Source organism: Thamnophis elegans, chromosome 8 (assembly GCF_009769535.1).
Source record: "Thamnophis elegans isolate rThaEle1 chromosome 8, rThaEle1.pri, whole genome shotgun sequence".
Taxonomy (NCBI): domain Eukaryota; kingdom Metazoa; phylum Chordata; class Lepidosauria; order Squamata; family Colubridae; genus Thamnophis; species Thamnophis elegans.
Genome location: NC_045548.1, coordinates 6,155,337 through 6,175,066, shown reverse-complemented (window position 1 = coordinate 6,175,066; position 19,730 = coordinate 6,155,337). Strand labels below are relative to the sequence as shown.

General features: G+C 45.7%; 1 protein-coding gene across 5 annotated transcripts in view; it reads left to right on the top strand.

Annotated features, from left to right (window-relative positions):
* Positions 1-13,900: 13,900 nt before the first annotated feature.
* The window catches only part of RREB1 (ras responsive element binding protein 1), a 193,389-nt gene continuing 187,559 nt past the window's right edge, over positions 13,901-19,730 (top strand). For 2 of the 5 annotated variants that reach the window (XM_032222645.1, XM_032222642.1), the window contains exon 1: positions 14,640-15,060. The gene's annotated coding sequence lies outside the window, so the exon portion shown is untranslated. The other 3 variants (XM_032222644.1, XM_032222646.1, XM_032222643.1) reach the window with 3 other exon arrangements.

The following is a 19,730-nucleotide window of genomic DNA, read 5'->3' as shown; positions in this document are numbered from 1 at the left end:
ATACATATATAAATTAATTCTAAAAATACATGCAACCAGGATAGGAGTTTGGTGTTGTTGTTTTTTGAGACAGCGTAATTTAGTAATGAGAAAAATCACAGTTGTGATTTTTCAGTCAACATCCCACCTTATTCAATAGACAGGCTTTTGAGACGTTTTCATCATACCTCAAAAGCTGTTAGGCCTGTCAGAGTAGAAATTATAGCAGGGAGGAGAAATAAGTGGGGGGTGAACTTAAGGCAAACACATTTGGGTACCATGTAGCGTGTTCCTGAACTATACACATAAGAGTTGCCTAATGGTGTTGTGGTGATGGGCAAAACCATCATCTTCAGCTTATCTTTGCAATACAATTAGGGCCCTACTATATTCAAGCAGTGACCCATTTAAGAAACAAGCCAGCAACCGGTTCAGAAGAAAGCCAAATTCTTAATTTTGAATATACTTTTTTTATTTTCCATTTTCATAACATATAAACACATGTATACTATTACATAGCCAATATCCTATTGTATTAAGTAGTAATCACATCAGTTCCTCTTGCCATCAACGCCCAGAAAGATAAAAACCCATTATTAGCTCTTCTGCTCTCCATACACCTCTTTCTTCTACCTCTCTCCTACCTCCTTTCTTCCCTCCATCATCCTCTTCTACTCTACTTCCCCTTCCTTTCTCCTTCTCCTCTCTCTTCATTCCACTCCTCCTTATCCTCCTCATCTTCCCCCCTTACCCTCTCTCCTATCCCTCTCCCCCCACCTTCCTTCTCTCCTTTCCCACTCTTCCTCTCATTCACTTGGTGTATTTCAGTTTCTGAGCAAGAAAGCCAAATTCTTGCGGTGAATTTTGAGATGGATCTTGTGGGGAGATGAAGGTTTATCAGGCTTATTCGCTTTTAAAATAAAAAGCAGGGAAGAGCATGAGCAGGAAGAGGTTTTCCAGTCACAAATTTGATCAGACGCTGGAATTGAAAGGGTTAATGGCCCTCTGGGAAACCAACATTCAGGAGAGATAGAGTCTTTTAACAATGCAAATCTAAAACAACAGTGTTATCACAGGGCTTTGGTGAATAAGAGCTGGGCTATTTATACCACTGGGTTTTAAATGATCAAGACTGAGCACCAATGAAAATAGGATCCACTCCTGACTGATTTCCTCTCTAGAACTGTGCATTTGTCTCCACACATTCTTACTTTCCAGTTGAAGACACAGATATGATGAAATGGATCATACATTGGCTAGCCTTTATCGTTCTTAAGGTACTTTTGCCATCATGGACTGAGAATTACTGTATATTCTGGAACCTATTTTATTTACAGGCTTTGAAGTTGCATCCGGCTTGGGAGTCACAGACCATTCCTCTACAGAGTTGATGTAATCATTCTGAAAGACCATCTACCCACCAGCCATTCCTCTTTTCTGTCTGTTAATGGATTCAGATGTCCTGATTAATAACTCATTTACATAGTGATAACGGTATCAGGAGGAGACCCGTCTTTCACTGAAAACTATTGTTTCTCTAAAGACGGAGTGATACCACTGATTGCCTTCTTGTGAAATGTTGAGATGACCTTATAAATTCAGGGCCACTCTTTCCTTGCCGGAGGGTGTTGCTGAGAAACTGATGCCATTTTTGTGAAGGACATCAACCTATGGTTCCTCCCCCCTCCCCCCCTTAGTTCCACCCTGCAGAAGCACTCGGAAGATTCTGGCTCATCAAAGATGTCGAAGCAGATTGGCAGCCCAGTTGGCTATTTTTACTTGAAATATGTACCATGTCTTGAAATTTACTGCAGGTAACAGCACATATCATCTAACATCTGCACAGTTGCGTGACTAACATGTGATTAAAGTACTAAACATACAGTATATTCCATATGTCATCATCCTCATCCTAAATGAATGCGCAGTAGGAGGAAGACTTCTTCATTAAAGGTTATGGGGTGGATCTGCCATATCCTGCAGGTTGGTAGATAAGATGTTTCTGAGTTATCCAATCAAGGGCTGGAAGGTAGTGACTAGTTCAAGCCAGCCAGCTTCTGTTTCTAAGGGAAGACTAGAATCTGGGTCTTTCCACTCCTAATCCAGCACCCTAACCATTAGACCATACTGATGGTCACCAGGGCCGGATTTAGATGACAAGAGGCCCTAGGCTATTCCACTTATAAGGCCCTTTCACCTCCCATTTTTAAGTTTGTAAATTACATGAGAGACAATAAAATACATCATTACTGTGATATATATCAATATATATATCTGGCCTCCCAACGGAGGGCGGCTCTGCTCTGCGGCAAAGGCAGCGAGGCCAGCCGCCTCCCCTGCTGCGCTCAGATGCCCGGCTCGGCCCCCTTGACCTCACCTGCCTGGCTGTTGGTGGGCTCCGCGTCGACGGGGCGGCTACTGGGAGCGGCCGTGCCTCTCGCCTGACCGCTGGTGCCGGGAACGTGGGCGGGCTCCCCAACTGCCGCGGTGCTGGAACGATCTTAACCAATACATTTTTATGTTTGTTTATTAGTCATATGCGTAGAATTTCTCCTTATTTTCGGTTCAGTCTTTTAGTGTTCACTGTTTTTAGAATAGTGTAATTTTAATTTTGCTAACAATTTGAATGTAGGCCCCTCTTGATCTTGAGGCCCTAGGCTGAAGCCTAGTTAGCCTATAGGAAAATCCGTCCCTGCTTATACAGTAGTACCTTGGTACTCATTGTTAATTGGTTCCAGGAGGCGCAATGAATACCAAAAATGATGAGTACCAAACTATTCTTTTCCGTAAGGAATAATGTAGTGAGTCACAAGACAGCCAACACTGACAAGTTCTAGCTTGAGCGTTGCGTAGCGAACCAACAATAAGTACCAGGACAAAACTTTTCGTGTCAAAATGTGCTGAGTACCAAATTCGACAAATTTCAGAGCAGTTGAGTACCAAGGTACCACTGTATATGGCAAAATATATATATTTCAATATTCATTTTTTATTTTTAAACATTTATTAAATTAACTATGCAAATACATTTGTAATCTTTGGGAACTGTTGGGCTGGGAATGACATTCCAAGGGAAAAAAAGCAATTCTGTTGTAATACAATTAGATGCATTTTTCCTCCCAAACGTCGTACTAAATGAAGCTGCAAAGGAATAGGGAACATATGGGAGCTGTTGGCCCATATTAGGGTTCTCCCCTCCTTCCTTTCCTGCAGGCTGATTATAGGTGTGTCTGTTTCTAATGTCTAAATGTTGAATTGGCATCCCAAGCTGTAAATACTTATTCGCACAGTAGCAGATTGCATATTGTATATAGCCGTTTTATAAAGACTTTGTATTATCCTGTGCCAAAAAGATGGCTATGAAAGGTTTGGAAGTTGGAAGGTACAGTGAAAGTAGAAGCCCATGTGCGTTTGATTGAACATGAAGTTCCAATGAAGCTTGTTCTTTGGTAACAAGTCCCATTGGCTTAATCATGAAACCCACTGTTTGGTTTTAGAAAGGGACTTTTGAATATTCTTTTCCAAATGCTCTTTTGCAGTCATCCCCCAGACCTACATTGGCTCACACTCAAAATGTGTCTTCAGTTTTAGGGGATTTGAACTGCAGAACTGCCGACCTTTCTGGTCGAAAAGCTCAGCGTCTTAGCCACCGAGCCACCGTGTCTCTATAGTATATAGTATCTCTAGCTCTGTTTCCCTGTCCTTTTACCAAATGTCACTAATCAATTGACACACACTAGGATGGAGCTAGTAGAGCCGAGGTGGCAGAGTAGTTAAATGCAGCACTGCAGGCTACTTCAGCTGACTGCAGTTCTGCAGTTCAGCTGTTCAAATCTCACCGGCTCAGGGTTGACTCAGCCTTCCATCCTTCCGAGGTGGGTAAAATGAGGACCCGGATTGTTGTTGGGGGCGATATGCTGACTCTGTAAACCGCTTAGAGAGGGCTGAAAGCCCTATGAAGCGGTATATAAGTCTAACTGCTATTGCTATTGCTAGTAGGATGGAGTCCAGTTCTGATAATTGCTAGACCAGTGGATTTATCTCTAAAATTGCTCTGGTTATATGCGTCTTAAACCCGGATGTTTAGAAGAATGCTCAGTTGAAATAGCACAATTCTAGAATAAGCGTTTGACCCACATTCAAGAGTAGTTTGCTGGATGTAGCTGACAGGCATAGAAAGAGGTTTGTGAATCAGCAGGAAAAAGCAGAACTCTCATTTTTCTTACTATACTGTGTAGTTGTCCATCTTGTGACTTCTAGCCCACTGTTATTGACACTGATCAAAATAAAAGCTTGGGGAACTGATGGAGAGAGAGAAATGCCAGCTTTGAAAGAACCAAACTCTGAATTGCCCAAACGTATCTGAAAGACAGTATGCGAGGAAGGAAAAGAACATGCCTCCACCAACCTAAAATACCCAATAAATGTTGATTGAACCTTTGACTCTGGCATTAACTTGAACGGCCAGTGAAATATATCAGATTGCACCCAGGACAGAATTGCCATAGTTTCACATGCTTTAAATGGCCAAGTAATGCTGTAACACCAGAACGCGGAAGGGCATCAGGTATGGATTGAAGACAGTGGTGGGTTTCAAAATTTTTTAGAACCTCTTCTGTAGGTGTGGCCTGCCTTGTGGGAGTGGCTTGCCGGCCATGTGACCTGGTGGGAGTGGCTTGCTGGCCATGTGACTGGGCAAGAGTGGCTTGCCGGCCATGTGACTGGCTGGGCGTGGCCAACTTGTAAAATGTGGTGAAACTCACTTAACAACGCTCTTGCTTAGCAACCAAAATGTTGGCTCAGAAACTCTGGCACTTGAAGCCCGCAAGTCTTAAAGCTGTCAAGTTACAAGACCCTTGCACCCCTAACCCTTTAGATAAAAAACTCCAGGGGTGTTCAAACTTGACAGCTTTTAGACTTGTGGACTTAAACTCCCAGAATTCCTTCTCCAGTCATGTTGGCTCAGGAACTCTGGCATTGAAATGTGCAAGTCTTAAAGCTGTCAAGTTACAAGACCCTTGCACCCCTAACCCTTTAGGAAAAAAAACCCCAGGAGTGTTCAAACTTGACAGCTTTAAGACTTGTGGACTTCAACTCCCAGAATTCCTCCTCTCGCTCTTCGGGGGGAAGGGGAGAGGGAGCTGAAACCGGTTCTAAACAGCACTGTGGATTTGTGGAACCTCTTCTTTAGAAGGGGTTACAACTGGCAGGAACCCACCCCTGATTGAAGAGGAGATGAAGGTAGTATTTTGAACTCGTGGCATTGAAAAGAGTGTGGGTGCAAATAGACAAAGGCCTTCATTCCTGCCTGTTTGGCCCCAACGTAGAGCTAATGAGTAGAGATCAGTGTTTTTCAACCTTGGCAACTTTTAAAATGTATGGACATCAACTCCCAGGATTCCCCGGGAGTTGAAGCCGATGCATTTTAAAAGTTGCCAAGGTTGAGAAACATTGCAGTCCTTCACTGAGTAATTCAGGGCTATATCATCTAATTGAAGATTTGTGTTACCTGCTGCATTGGTTTCACGATTGAGAGAACTCGCTTAGGGCATTTATGCGATTCCTTTCCTCCAGGCATTTTAGAAGGCCTTAAACCCATTATTTTATTAGTCCTTTCCTCAAAGAGAACTGGGAGCTTACGTAATCCTGGTAGGTAATGCTGTGTATTTTCTTTGTAACGTATTGTTCATTTGTTTTCTGCCCATCATCTTGGCAAGACTTTGCATTAGTGTGTGGTTTATGAACACCTTACATAAAGAACTAGTAGTAAGCATACCCTCTTATTAGTCAGCATCACAGATTTCACTAGCTCAGCAATCTAAGAAGACATTTTAAAAACAAGCACTGTCAAATCAGTTGCTGCAATTATTTGTTTACTTGCTAAATTTATATCCCAGTTTAGTTTTGTAAATCTAAGGTGGTGTACATAATGCTTTCTTCTCCTGTTTTCATACAAAATAAAAAAAGGTGATGTGGTTGCACTGAAACGGTATCCTGAAGTCACCCGGCTACCATCTGTTTTGTAGGACAGGGCCCTCCAAATTGGCAACTTTAAGATGTGTGGACTTCAATTCCCAGAGTTCCCCCAGCCAGCATGACTGGTTGAGGAATTCTGGAAACTGAAGTCCACAGGTCTTAAAAGTTGCTCTCCAAATTGGTAACTTTAAGATGTGTGGACTTCAATTCCCAGAGTTCCCCAGCCAGCATGACTGGTTGAGGAATTCTGGAAACTGAAGTCCACAGGTCTTAAAAGTTGCTCTCCAAATTGGTAACTTTAAGATGTGTGGACTTCAATTCCCAGAGTTCCCCAGCCAGCATGACTGGTTGAGGAATTCTGGAAACTGAAGTCCACAGGTCTTAAAAGTTGCTCTCCAAATTGGTAACTTTAAGATGTGTGGACTTCAATTCCCAGAGTTCCCCAGCCAGCATGACTGGTTGAGGAATTCTGGAAACTGAAGTCCACAGGTCTTAAACGTTGCTCTCCAAATTGGTAACTTTAAGATGTGTGGACTTCAATTCCCAGAGTTCCCCAGCCAGCATGACTGGTTGAGGAATTCTGGAAACTGAAGTCCACAGGTCTTAAAAGTTGCTCTCCAAATTGGTAACTTTAAGATGTGTGGACTTCAATTCCCAGAGTTCCCCAGCCAGCATGACTGGTTGAGGAATTCTGGAAACTGAAGTCCACAGGTCTTAAAAGTTGCTCTCCAAATTGGTAACTTTAAGATGTGTGGACTTCAATTCCCAGAGTTCCCCAGCCAGCATGACTGGTTGAGGAATTCTGGAAACTGAAGTCCACAGGTCTTAAAAGTTGCTCTCCAAATTGGTAACTTTAAGATGTGTGGACTTCAATTCCCAGAGTTCCCCAGCCAGCATGACTGGTTGAGGAATTCTGGAAACTGAAGTCCACAGGTCTTAAAAGTTGCTCTCCAAATTGGTAACTTTAAGATGTGTGGACTTCAATTCCCAGAGTTCCCCAGCCAGCATGACTGGTTGAGGAATTCTGGAAACTGAAGTCCACAGGTCTTAAAAGTTGCTCCCCAAATTGGTAACTTTAAGATGTGTGGACTTCAATTCCCAGAGTTCCCCAGCCAGCATGACTGGTTGAGGAATTCTGGAAACTGAAGTCCACAGGTCTTAAACGTTGCTCTCCAAATTGGTAACTTTAAGATTTGAGATTTGAGAAGTTTATTTATATGCCGCCCTTTTCCCTGGGGGGACTCAGGGCGGCTTACAACTCAAAAAGATGTGTAAGATGTGTGGACTTCAATTCCCAGAGTTCCCCAGCCAGCATGACTGGTTGAGAAATTCTGGAAACTGAAGTCCACAGGTCTTAAAAGTTGCCAGGTTTGGAGACCCATGATGAAGGACAACTGGAATTCAGTTTATTTACGTCTATATCTAAGAAATTCCAACAAAACTTTGGGAAGAACTGCAATATGTCCTAAACACAGGGGTGTCAAATTTGATTTCATTGCGGGCTACATCGGGGTTGTGTTTGACCTCGTGGGGGCGTGGCCAGCTCAACGTCACTCCTGTCGGGAGGGCACCGGTGGTGACCTGAATGCTCTGCCAGCGAAAACAGGCTCCTGAGCTCCGTTTCCGGTTGCCACGGACTCCTGCAAACTTCTGCCAGAGAAAACTGAGATTGTGTTTTCACTGGCAGAGGGTTGCAAGAGCCTGTGGCAGCCAGAAACGGAGCTTAAGGGCCCATTTTCTCTGCCAGAAGCATTGCAGGCCAGTCCTTCACTGTTTCCCGGGCGCCCCCCCCCCCCCGGCCAGATCTGGCCCCCTGGGCCTTGAGTTTGACAAACATATAAGATGATCTACTCACCTTCTTAATCTGATTGTCTCCTTGTGCTACTGGGAGTGAAGAATTAATGATGAAGAAACAGAGTTTCTAGATGAGAAAAGCTTTCCTTTTCTGCAATCTATTTCCCTCCCTCTTTTTCTGAAGAAATCAAATAGGGAGAGAAGATTCTGAAAGGAGAATCTTGTACTGTAATGCAACGGCTAAGCTTGATTTCCTAAGGACTAAAGGAGAAAGGGAAGGAAGAAGACATCTCAAATAGAGGTGTCACCTTTCTCTGTCTGGCATTTTCCAATTTCGTTTTTCATTTTCATTTCATTTATTTGACATTTATAGGCTGCCCTTTTCCCTGAGGGGACTCAGGGCGGCTTACAATTTGTAGGAAGGGAGTGCAAGACAAAACACAAAAAGAAAATGTGAAATAAAATAAAATAAAACAATAAAACACAACATTCATTCAGCATTCGGGTGGGGCGAGATTAGGGTCTTATCCCCAGGCCTGACGGGATAGCCAGATCTTAAGGGCTGTGCGGAAGGTCTGGACGGTGGTGAGGGTACGAATCTCCACGGGGAGATCGTTCCAAAGCGTCGGAGCTGCTACTGAGAAGGCTCTCCTCCGCGTAGTCGCCAGTCGGCACTGACTGGCGGATGGAATTCGGAGGAGGCCCAATCTATGCGATCTGATGGGACGGAGGGAGGTAATCGGCAGAAGGCGGTCTCTCAAATAGTCAGATCCACTACCATGGAGGGCTTTATGAATGGTAAGTAGCACCTTGAAGCGCACCCGGAGATCAACAGGTAGCCAGCGCAGCTCACGGAGGATCGGTGTTATGTGGGCGAACCGTGGTGCGCCCACGATCACTCGCGCGGCCGCATTCTGGACTAGCTGAAGTCGCCGGATGCTCTTCAAGGGCAGCCCCATGTAGAGCACATTGCAGTATTCCAGCCTAGAGATCACAAGGGCTCGAGTGACTGTTGTGAGGGCCTCCCGATTCAGGTAGGGCCGCAACTGGCGTACCAGGCGAACCTGGGCAAATGCCCCCCTGGTCACAGCTGACAGATGAAACAATTTTGTTTTTCCCCGCTCTTCCTGGTATAGCTTGGAACCTGAACCTTCAACCCCAGCATCTCCAGAAAAAGCTTAAGGGGCTAAAGAAAACTAAACATGCCAAATTTCCATCATTCCATCATGAGGTTGTTGTTTTTAAGAAGGCTGAATAGAATTTGGTAGCTGTTCTACTGAGGACAGTCCTGTTTCAAGACCAGTCAGTGGACAGGCCTCTATCTGAAGGCTTCCTCTGCCTGGAAGGTTCTTCAAATCTAGTTGGGAGATCTAGAACCCTAACAAGAGAGAGGCAGGGTCCTTAAGTTAACTATTAAGAGTGAAGCATGTAACTAGCAGGTCATAGTCTTCTATGGGGTGTCGTACTTTGTTTAATTCATAGTAATTATTTCTAAATTGAAGTCATTGGGATCAACGCAAGTACATTTTATGGAAATGCATTCAATTTTTGTGGGAATCCGTTTTCACTCTTGGGAATGCCACCTAAATGGATCGCTCTGAGCTATCGGTGTGGGGAGTGAATTAGCCTTTCTTATGTGGCTCATCAGTTGCCATCTCTACTTCCTGATTCAATCAGAGAAGCATCAGGAGGCACATGGACAAATGACAGGGCTTTAGAGTGAGACAATTTGTTGATCGCTGATAATCTTAAAACCAAGATAAATTATTGTATGAGTCTGAACTTAAGGCCTTCTCTCCCATGGGTAAATTATGGGTTCTCTCCAGTGGTGGGTTTCAAAATTTTTTCGAACGTACTCTGTGGGTGTGGCTTCCTTTGTGGGAGTGGCTTGCCGGCCATGTGACTTGGTGGGAGTGGCTTGCCGGCCATGTGTTTTCTCTCTCTCTCTCTCTCTCTCTTTCTCTTTCTCCTTCCTTTTGTCTCTGTCCCTTTTTCCTTTTTTTTCTTTCATCGCTCTCTCACTTTTTTTTCTTTTTTCTTTCTTTCTTTCTTCCTTTCTCTTTCTCTTTCTCTCTCTGTGTGAGTCTGTGTGTGTGTGTGTGTGTGTGTGTGTGTCAGTGGTGAGTTTCAAAAAAATTTGGAACCTCTTCTGTAGGTGTGGCCTGCTTTCTGGTGGAGCCTCTTCTAACCGGTTCGGTAGATTTGACGAACCGGTTCTACCGAACTGGTGCGAACTGGTAGGAACCCACCTCTGGTTCTCTCCCTTTTCTTCTGAATGCAAATATTCAGGAACATCACAGAAATAGCAACCTTGTGTTTTTGAATGCTGATCCTTTCTGAAACCACTCAAGTGATGGACAAAATAATAGTATCTGCAGGGGAACCCAAAGACTTGTCAGAGTTTAACACCCACTCACAAACCAGGAGCATCTCAGAGAACACAATGTATGCAGTGGTTCCAAAATTCTGATTTATGCCTGGCTGGGGAGGGGTGGGGGAGAGAACAAATACACTGGAATGAGTGGACATTTGAGAGGAAAATTTTTCCTCCAGTTATTATTTGGAAGGGTCTAGATAATCTTTGGTTTGCAAGTTCTCGCCTGTTCTGACCTAGGCTCCCCAAGAGCATGAAGCAAACTCCTTGTCCCAACAAAAAAACCCTTTGATTAATTTACTGTGAATTCTGCTCATTCACATCCAGCAAAGTCTTTCAAGGGAGGATTTTACAGTCACAGACCTTATCTGGCTTGGAGAGTTGACAGGCCGATATCTGCAAAACGTGGCAAGGAGTCTCGGAAAGTCACGAACCAATTAAGCAAACTAATTGTCTCCTGCAAACTCCACTCCCCTTTCGCTCCTCTTTTATTTCCTCTGGGAGAGCCATTCATCGTCCAACTGTGGCCTTACTCCCAAGTCGCCCTTTGTTCCTTGGCTGTTCCCTTTGTCTGGCAACTCTGTGCATGCGCACACTGGGAACAGGCTCCAGCTGTTCATCTGCCTCATTGATGTCTGCCTCTGAAGGCAGCTGATAACTGGCGTACGGCTCTGGCCCCCTCTCTGCCTCCGACACAGAGCCCTCATCAGAGCCTTCCCCAGACTCCAGGACTGGCCCATCTTCCTCCCCAACCTTCCCACTGTCCAAATCTGCTGCCAGCTCAGCTGGCCACTGGTGGGCCATAACATTTCCTTTCCAGAGGTTCCGTGATCACCAGAAATAAAGGAATGACGAGGAAGCCTGACTACGCAGCGAACAGCTGTATTCACAGGACACAATGAACCATCTTTTAACAGAGTGTGTGAATCCAAGCAGTGTGGTTAGTTCATGCTTCAGCGTATCCTACAAACTCCTACATAGAGCCGAGGTGGCGTAGTGGTTAAATGCAGCACTGCAGGCTACTTCAGCTGACTGCAGTTCTGCAGTTCAAATCTCACCGGCTCAGGGTTGACTCAGCCTTCCATCCTTCCGAGGTGGGTAAAATGAGGACCCGGATTGTTGTTGGGGGCAATATGCTGACTCTGTAAACAGCTTAGAGAGGGCCGAAAGCCCCATGAAGCGGTATATAAGTCTAACTGCTATTGCTATTGCTAAACTCTGAATGTTTTATGGTACCACGTGAACATACTCTAACTGGATGAATGTAAGAGCCCATGTCAGTTATATGAATTGGAGTAGGAATTGTGTGCAGGAATAGCACATTGAATTGGGTGTCTGAATGTGTTCATGTGATTGAAAAACCAGTGTACTGCAATTACAGTAGAGAGCCAAAGACACTTGCCTGGAAACATGGCATCAAAAAACACTCTCATACAGTTCTGTAAACTGGTTTTATTAGTGTAACCCCAAAAGATTCTTTGATTCCTGTTGAATATGGCACCTCTGGCAAATGTTTTATTTTAAAGTTGTTTTGCAAATCAAATGTGCTTCCCTACTGTAGCCAATGTTTACTATATATGCTATCTGTTGTAGAATCCACGGGACATATTCATTGGAAATCCTGTTTTATTCACCAATTCTGGTCATCCACTTAGCAATCTTTTGAGTTCTTTTTTTAATTATTATAATATACTTTTTTATTTTCCATTTTCATAACATACAATCACATGTATACTATTACATAGCCAGTATCCTATTGTATTAAGTAGTAATTACATCAGTTCCTCTTGTCATCAACACCCAGAAAAATAAAAACCCATTATTAGCTCTTCTGCTCTCCATACACCTCTTTCTTCTACCTCTCTCCTACCTCCTTTCTTCCCTCCATCATCCTTTTCTACTCTACTTCCCCTTCCTTTCTCCTTCTCCTCTCTCTTCATTCCACTCCTCCTTATCCTCCTCATCTTCCCCCCTTACCCTGTCTCCTATCCCTCTCTTCCCATCTTTCTTCTCTCTTCTGTTTCCCACTCTTCCTCTCATTGGTGTATTTCCGCAATCTTTTGAGTTCTTGAAGGCCTAATACAGGTAATCCTCAAGTTACAACCACAATTGAGCCCAAAATTTAGGTTGCTAAGTGAAACCTTTGTTAAGTAAGTTCCTGCCACAGTTGTTAAGTGAATCATTTGCATTTGTTAAGTTAGGGACACGGTTGTTAAGTGAATCCGGCTTTTCCCATTGACGTTGCTCTTCAGAAAGTTGCAAAAGATCACATGACTCCAGGACAATAATAAATATGAATTAGATGCCAAGCATCCAGATTTTGATCACACGACCATGAGGATGCTGCAACGGCCGCAAGCATGAAAAATGGTCATAAGTCACTTTTTTCAGTGCCATTGTTAACTTTGGTCATTAAATGAACTGTTGTAAGTTGAGGACTACCTGTATCCCACTGGTCTGGGACAATGGATGCAAATCACTGGTCCCACAAATAGAACTTTTTTTCATCCTTAGTATAGACCAAAATTCAACTGTGTAGGAGGAAAGAAGTTGCTATTTTATATTATTCACATACCCCTTCCTCATGGACCTTTTATCCTGCTTCCTATCATGCTCTGGAGTTTCCCCCAAATCCTGCAATTCCTGCACCCCCATTTCCTTTCTCGTGGCCTCCATGTTTGACAGATTTGGATTCAAATCAATAAGAAAACTATTACAGCATTAACTCGGGTACCTGAGCTGAACTAAAATTAAATACTTTTAAACCCAACTTACATTGCATTAAAGGAATAAACAGCATGTGCTGCAGGCTACATTCTAAAAACGCTTACTCGGGAGCAAGTTCTGCAGCTCTCTATGGAACTTACTTGTGAGCATCCAAAAAGATCAGACAGCAGGAAGTAATACAACGCATTTGGACATAAGGCCTGATGAACTTAAGAGGTAATTATGTTCAAGATGTTCAAGACGGAGCTATGCAGGCGCATAGGTTTACAAGGCAGCTAAGAAATACATTAAATTACAGATGATCCCATCTAATGCACATCCAAGATTTTCAATCATGGTCAAATATGACAAAATGCTCCCATGGGCACATCATGCTCAATTAAACCCTAATGAAAAGACTTCTCACTGTATATACACTGTGCCCCACAACCAACCAAATTATACTTTCGAAAAAGTGAATTAACCAGACAACATCCAGTTCAAACATGAGACTTACTGAGATACCCACTTGGTTACATTCCCATAACAGGCTTTTATTTTTTTTAAAAATAAAAAATAAACAAACGAAGAAGCAAGCAGCATAAGCCCGGTACAAAGTAAAAGTTTACAAATAATAATTAAAACATCTTATAGCATGTTCTGGCTGCTAAAAAAAAAACAAGAATCCTGGGTGAATAACATCTGAACATGGAGGAAGGAGTCCTCCTCTTCCTCCTCCTGTCCATTTGTCTGGGTGGCGCAAGGGATGAGGAAGCCTCCCTGAACCTAGCTTATATATCCGAGAGCTTGCAAGCCTATTGCTAATTGCACCGACTTGTTGCTCCATCCAACCCCCTCGGCTGGAGTTAAGAGCCACGGGCATACACATACACGGGACTTCTTCGCCTTTCTGGTTAATTGGATGGAGGGGAAAGAGAGGGAGAGAGAGAGGGAGGGAGAGAGGGGAGGGAGAGAGGGGAGAGAGAGAGAGGGAGGGAGGGAGGGGGGAGAGAGAGAGAGAGAGAGGGAGAGAGAGAGAGGGAGGGAGGGAGGGGGAGAGAGAGAGAGAGAGAGAGAGAGAGAGAGAGAGAGAGAGATGAATGCGTGGCACCTGGCTGACAATGGATTAAGCCGCTAAGAGAAGACAGGGGAGTGGGGCAGCTCGAGATCCCTTCAAAGCTGATACTGCACGATCTGCATCCCTTTTTTTTTTTATCAGTCGCTAACACCCAACTGCCTCTCTCTCTCTCTCTCGGCCCAGCGCTTCCTCCTTAACAACTGGAAGTCTGTGTAATGGAGGGGAGGCAGCAAGTCGCCACCGCCGCCAGATGGTACGTTACCGCCAAGAGCCTTTTTCTACTCTGCACACTTCCTCCTTCGTATCCCCACCATCGTTCGCTAAGGAAGGGAAAAGGGGGGGGGGAAACAAAGTTATTTATTAATACGCGCAACGCTGCAAAGTTGGGGTTGCAGAGCGAAGAGGCTTGAAAGTTGCCCTCCTTGATGCTTTTGGGGCAAGTGTCGCCCAAGTTGCTAAGTTTCCTGGCTCAAGACAGCTGGTGGAGGGGAATAAAGAGAGAGAGAGAGGGGAGGAAGGAGGAGGAAGGAGAAAAAGTTGTACTCACTTCTCTTCTTGGAGGAGGAGGAGGAGGAGGAGGAGCCCCTCCCAGCCAAAGAGAAGGAGCGAGCGAGAGATAGGGATGCTACCGCTCGCAACCAACAAGCGAGCAGCCGCCTGGCTGAGTAACACGTCCCCTGGAGACTACTAGCAGGAGCAACACGTGATGTGTCTACTTAGGGTGAGAGGAGGGGGAGAGCGGCGGAGAAGTGGGCAGGGGGGCGAGGACGGGGGCGCAGTCGGAGCGCCGCGGTAGGAGCCGAGCGGTCCCTAACTTTGCCCATCTTCTCCCAGCGAGGGAAGAGGAGGAAGGGAAACTTATCGGAGAGTTGATGAACTTTGCACATCCATAGAAACGCCATTTTGAATTTGATTCCTCTCTCTCCCTCTCCCCCTTCTGAACAAACTCCGTTTCTCTTTCTCTTGGCTGCCTTCCCCCCTCTTCTTTTTCCCCCCTTCCACCTATTTTCTCCCCTCCCTCCCTTCTTTTTGGGGAAAACCGAACCCACCACTCTCGCTCGATGATCGCAACCATCGCAGCAGTCCAGCTTTTTTTTTTCCCCCCCCCCATCATGGCTCGACCCAACGCAGCCCAGCCTGGAGCAAGTCAAACGTAAGTTTCTACGCCAGAGCGCAAGGTCAAATTGCTACCTGCGCCTTGGGAAGAAAAGAAAGAAAGAAAGAAAGAAAGGGAGGGAGGGAGGAGAGAGAGAGAGAGAGAGGGAGGAAGGAAAGGAAGGAAGAAAGAAAGGGAGGGAGGGAGGAAGGAAGGAAGGAGAGAGAGAGGGAGGGAGGAAAGGAAGAAAGAAAGAGAGGGAGGGAGGGAGGGAGGAAGGAAGGAGAGAGAGAGGGAGGGAGGAAAGAAAGAAAGAGAGGGAGGGAGGAAGGAAGGAGAGAGAGAGAGAGGGAGGGAGGAAGGAAAAGGAAGGAAGAAAGAAAGGGAGGGAGGGAGGGAGGAAGGAAGGAGAGAGAGAGAGGGAGGGAGGAAAGGAAGAAAGAAAGAGAGGGAGGGAGGAAGGAAGGAAGGAAGGAGAGAGAGAGAGGGAGGGAGGAAGGAAAAGGAAGGAAGAAAGAAAGAAAGAAAGGGAGGGTGGGAGGAAGGAAGGAGAGAGAGAGAGGGAGGGAGGAAGGAAAAGGAAGGAAGAAAGAAAGAAAGAAAGAAAGGGAGGGTGGGAGGAAGGAAGGAGAGAGAGAGAGGGAGGGAGGAAGGAAAAAGAAGGAAGAAAGAAAGAGAGGGAGGGAGGAAGGAAGGAAGGAGAGAGAGAGAGGGAGGGAGGAAAGGAAGAAAGAAAGAGAGGGAGGGAGGGAGGAAGGAAGGAGAGAGAGAGAGGGAGGGAGGAAAGGAAGAAAGAAAGAGAGGGAGGGAGGAAGGAAGGAGAGAGAGAGAGGGAGGGAGGAAGGAAAAGGAAGGAATAAAGAAAGGGAGGGAGGGAGGGAGGGAGGGAGGAAGGAAAAAGAAGGAAGAAAGAAAGAGAGGGAGGGAGGGAGGGAGGAAGGAAGGAGAGAGGGAGGGAGGGAGGGAGGAAAGGAAGAAAGAAAGAAAGAAAGAAAGGGGGGAGGGAGAAAAAAAGAAGGGAGGAAGAAAAAAACAAAGTTTCATCGGTGAAGCCCGATGGTTTAGAAAAAGCGAGCGCGGCGGGGACTGTATTTGCGGGTGGATGAGACGGAAGGGGGGGGGTTGAGGAGGAGGAGGAGGAGGAGGAGGAGAAGTCGCCTAGCTTTGACCGTTTGGAGAGTGGCATGACTTTATTTTTTCTCTTCCTTTCTCGTTTTAATGTTTGCATCGTCGCCTTTTTTTTACGGAAAGGGAGGCGGAAAAAGAAAAAAAAAAGTTTGGAAAAAGTTGTCTTGGCAGCCGCGTCGGGGATGCTGCAAAAGCCCGTGCAGCCTCCTTTTTCTGCCTTTCCACCCCCCCATTCCCCCCCCCTCCTCCTGGCCTCCCCCCCCTCTCTCCTCTCTCTCTCTCTCTCTCCCCCCCCCCTTCTTCCGTGTTGCAAACTGTACCAACCAGCAACACCCGTTGCAGACTGTTGCCTGCAGGACCTGATGCTCATCCATATTAAACCGTCTGAGCTCAGGAATTCATCCAGATCATCTCTCTTGCCTCCCCTCCTACAGCAAAGTTTATTTTTAACCAGCCAAGTTGGAAAGGGCCCTTGCGAGAGAAGCAGCATCTTTTAACCCAATTGGCTCAAGCAAAACATCCCTCTCCTCTCTGCCTCCGGTTGGTTCGCTTCCCCCAGCAGTGGTGAAGTTCTTTTTTTTTAATGATCTGTTGACAAAGATGATGGAGACATTGGGCTCCCCTCTTTTTAGAGGGGGAAAGTCGTCTTTCTCAAGGTAGAGAAGCGTGTGGATTGGGTGTGGATTGAAAGAGGGGGCTGGGGGGGGGAGAGGGGGGGGGAAAGAGAGAGAAACTGTGTTTGGGGCTTCTGCTGTCTCCCCCCCCCCCCCAGGCATCTGTTGCCCTAACTTTTCCTAAACTTGTTTTTTTAGGGGTGCACGCTGGGAAGCATCTGCGTTATGCGTGTGTCTTTTTAATTCGCAGTTTGGTACTTCTCGTTCCCCTTCGCTGCCCTCCCCTCCACCCTGGGCGGGGGGGGGGGAAGTGGGAGGTAGGAGGCTTTTTACGGATCCTGCCAGCTTCCCTGGCTTTTTTTTTCCCTTGGCCTTTCAGGGGAAGGTGCCAGGCACCATCCAGAGCCCTGGATTCCCCAGAAAGTTTTTTTGGGGGGAGGAAGAGGGAGAAAGGAAAGAGATCGCCTCCTTTCTCTCTCCCTCCCCACACACACAACACGTATGTCAACTGGGCAGACATCTCTCCCTCTCTGGGTATGGATCATAGAAGGAAGCGCGCACACACACACACACTCGCCTTGTCACGAGTACAGGAAAAGCGCCCGAATGGATCCCAAACCAGGAAAACGGGTCGCGCCTTCTCTTACTCTGTTTTTCCTTAACTTAAACCAAGCGAAGTTTTAAAGAGTGGTCCAGACTTGGGTTTCCTTTCTCGCCGCTTTTTCAAACCCCATCGCCGAAGCCCCCCCCCCCCAAGACCCCACCTCTCCCATGGCTACATCTAAAAACGAATTTGCAAAAACCCTCCCCTCTTCCTTCCTCTCTTCCCCCCACCCCTCCCCAAGTTCTGTACGTGTTGATGCAAAGACTAGTCGGGACTAGTCTCTTAGGAAGCTGCGACTTTAAAACGTTGCTAAGAAGCGGGGGGGGGGGCTTTGGTCTCCCACGCCCCTTGCAGATCGGAATACCCCCCCCCCCCTTACACACTTCTTGACTTGACAGACAGGAGGATACAGTTCCTCCTTTTCTTTGAGTGCTTAAGCAAAGGTCGGCCTGATCCTTCCTTCTCTCTACAGCCACCCCCCCTACCCTTCAACCATCCCCAGCCCGTCGCTCCCTTCTAGTTTGTCAAAAGCAAATAAAGTGAAGCTTGCAAAAATAAAAATAAAAAATGCTGGCTGCTTCGGGGGTTGCTGGTTCTTAAAACCTGGCTGACTTTTGAGGCTCCCCTGCCCTTCGTTAACGAGGGGTTGGCCTGGGAGAGAGAGAGAGAAAGAGAGAGAGAGAGAGAGGAAGAAGGAGCAGCCGCCACCACGGGAAACGTTGCTGCTCGTCGTTGCTGCTCCCGCTGCTGAGGCTTCTCATCAGTTCCTCGTCCTGTTTCCAGCAGTTGTGCAACAGGGCATCTCGTTGCTGGGCAAAGGGAGGCGAGTTGGAGATGCTGAAAACTTCGTAGAGGGAGGAGCCCGGCGGGTGGCTGCTGCAGCGGCAGCCTGTTGATGGTGGAGGTGGATTGAACTTTGTCATGTCCGTTGATAAGTTTGTTCTGGCTCTCCCCCCCCCCCCGCCCTCCCTTCCCCTCGCTTCTGCGCTTGCTCTCTTTCCCACCCCCTTTTACCTCCGCGCGTTACACTATCTCTCTCCCTCTCTGGAGTGCTCTGCAATGCATCCTTGATAGGTTATAAAAGGGGAGGGCAGGCTTTCCTCCTGGCTCAGCAGATTTTGCCCTCTGTGGCTCCTTGTGACTCAGTTGAGAAGATAGAACTAGAGGCCGGATCCTGATGAGCAGCCCCTTATGGTACCGCAACTTCACAACACACAGAACCAGCACTGGAGGACATACTTCTGGAGGGGGTGGAGTGGGGTGGAGGACATAAGTTTTAAAAAAACCCACTGGCCAGTCCCCAAATCTTTGCTTACATCTCTGCCATTAAATACATATATATGGGAGGAAAAACTATTATGGGTGGAGGAGGGAAAGAACAGATTAAAAGTGTATCTTCAGTAAATCTGCTACTCTAAGATCTACTTAGTGCAAAAAGAATTTATTGCATATAAGTGCAATAAATTCGAATTCAATAGATCTGTCGTGGGGCAAATTTTGGTTCACTTGTCCTCCTCTATGACTGCTTAAGATGAACAAGCTGGATTGCAGCTGAATGTAGTTGGTGAATGTGAATTGCATCAGGGTGAATATGGTAAAGAGGACCAGAATGAATTTCCCTTTTGATCTGAAAAAAAAAACCAAAACCCAGCAGTCTGGATTCCTTGATGGCATTTTTTGGTAACTCATTAAATTCTTCTGAGAGCCAATTTTAAAGGCTTTGTCAGCAAGATGGCTATTAGGATTTTTTTTTTTTGTAGACATCCTAGAAGGTTTGGAAAAGGTTAAAACACTGGTCCCACTTCCCAAAGATCAAGGTATGTGTGCATATTCAAGAGAAAGAGGGAGGTACTGTGTGACTCATGAGCACACAACAAGCCATATTTGTTTTATTTCCCTGTTTGAAGGCTTAGGGGTATAGTCTTCTCTTGGTGTGTGTATATAATGCCCATTAGCATTAACTGGTGTTATGTACATCCCTCAGACTAAAGATCCTTTTGTGTGTTAGAAAGGCAGAAACAGCATGGCTCCATCATCCAATCAATCAAGTTACCACAACATTTCTTTTCATCTTTTGCTTCAAGATGCACCTAATGGGTTTATTTGTTTTAGCGCAGTTGCCCCCCCCCCCCCCCGAAACTGATATTTGGTGTGCGTGTGTGAGCGTGTGTGTCATTTCCAACAGTATATTTAAGCAGGTAAAATAACAGTTTTGCATATCATTTTTTGCTTAGGAAAATAATGCATGCCATTTCAGTTACTTGCAATTTCTATGCAACTTGCATTTTAATTTCTATTTCACTTTTAACTCTTACGGTTTCTATTTTAAAGAAACATTTCAGGATAAGAGCGCTTTTGATTTTGCTCTCTTAAAAATTAAG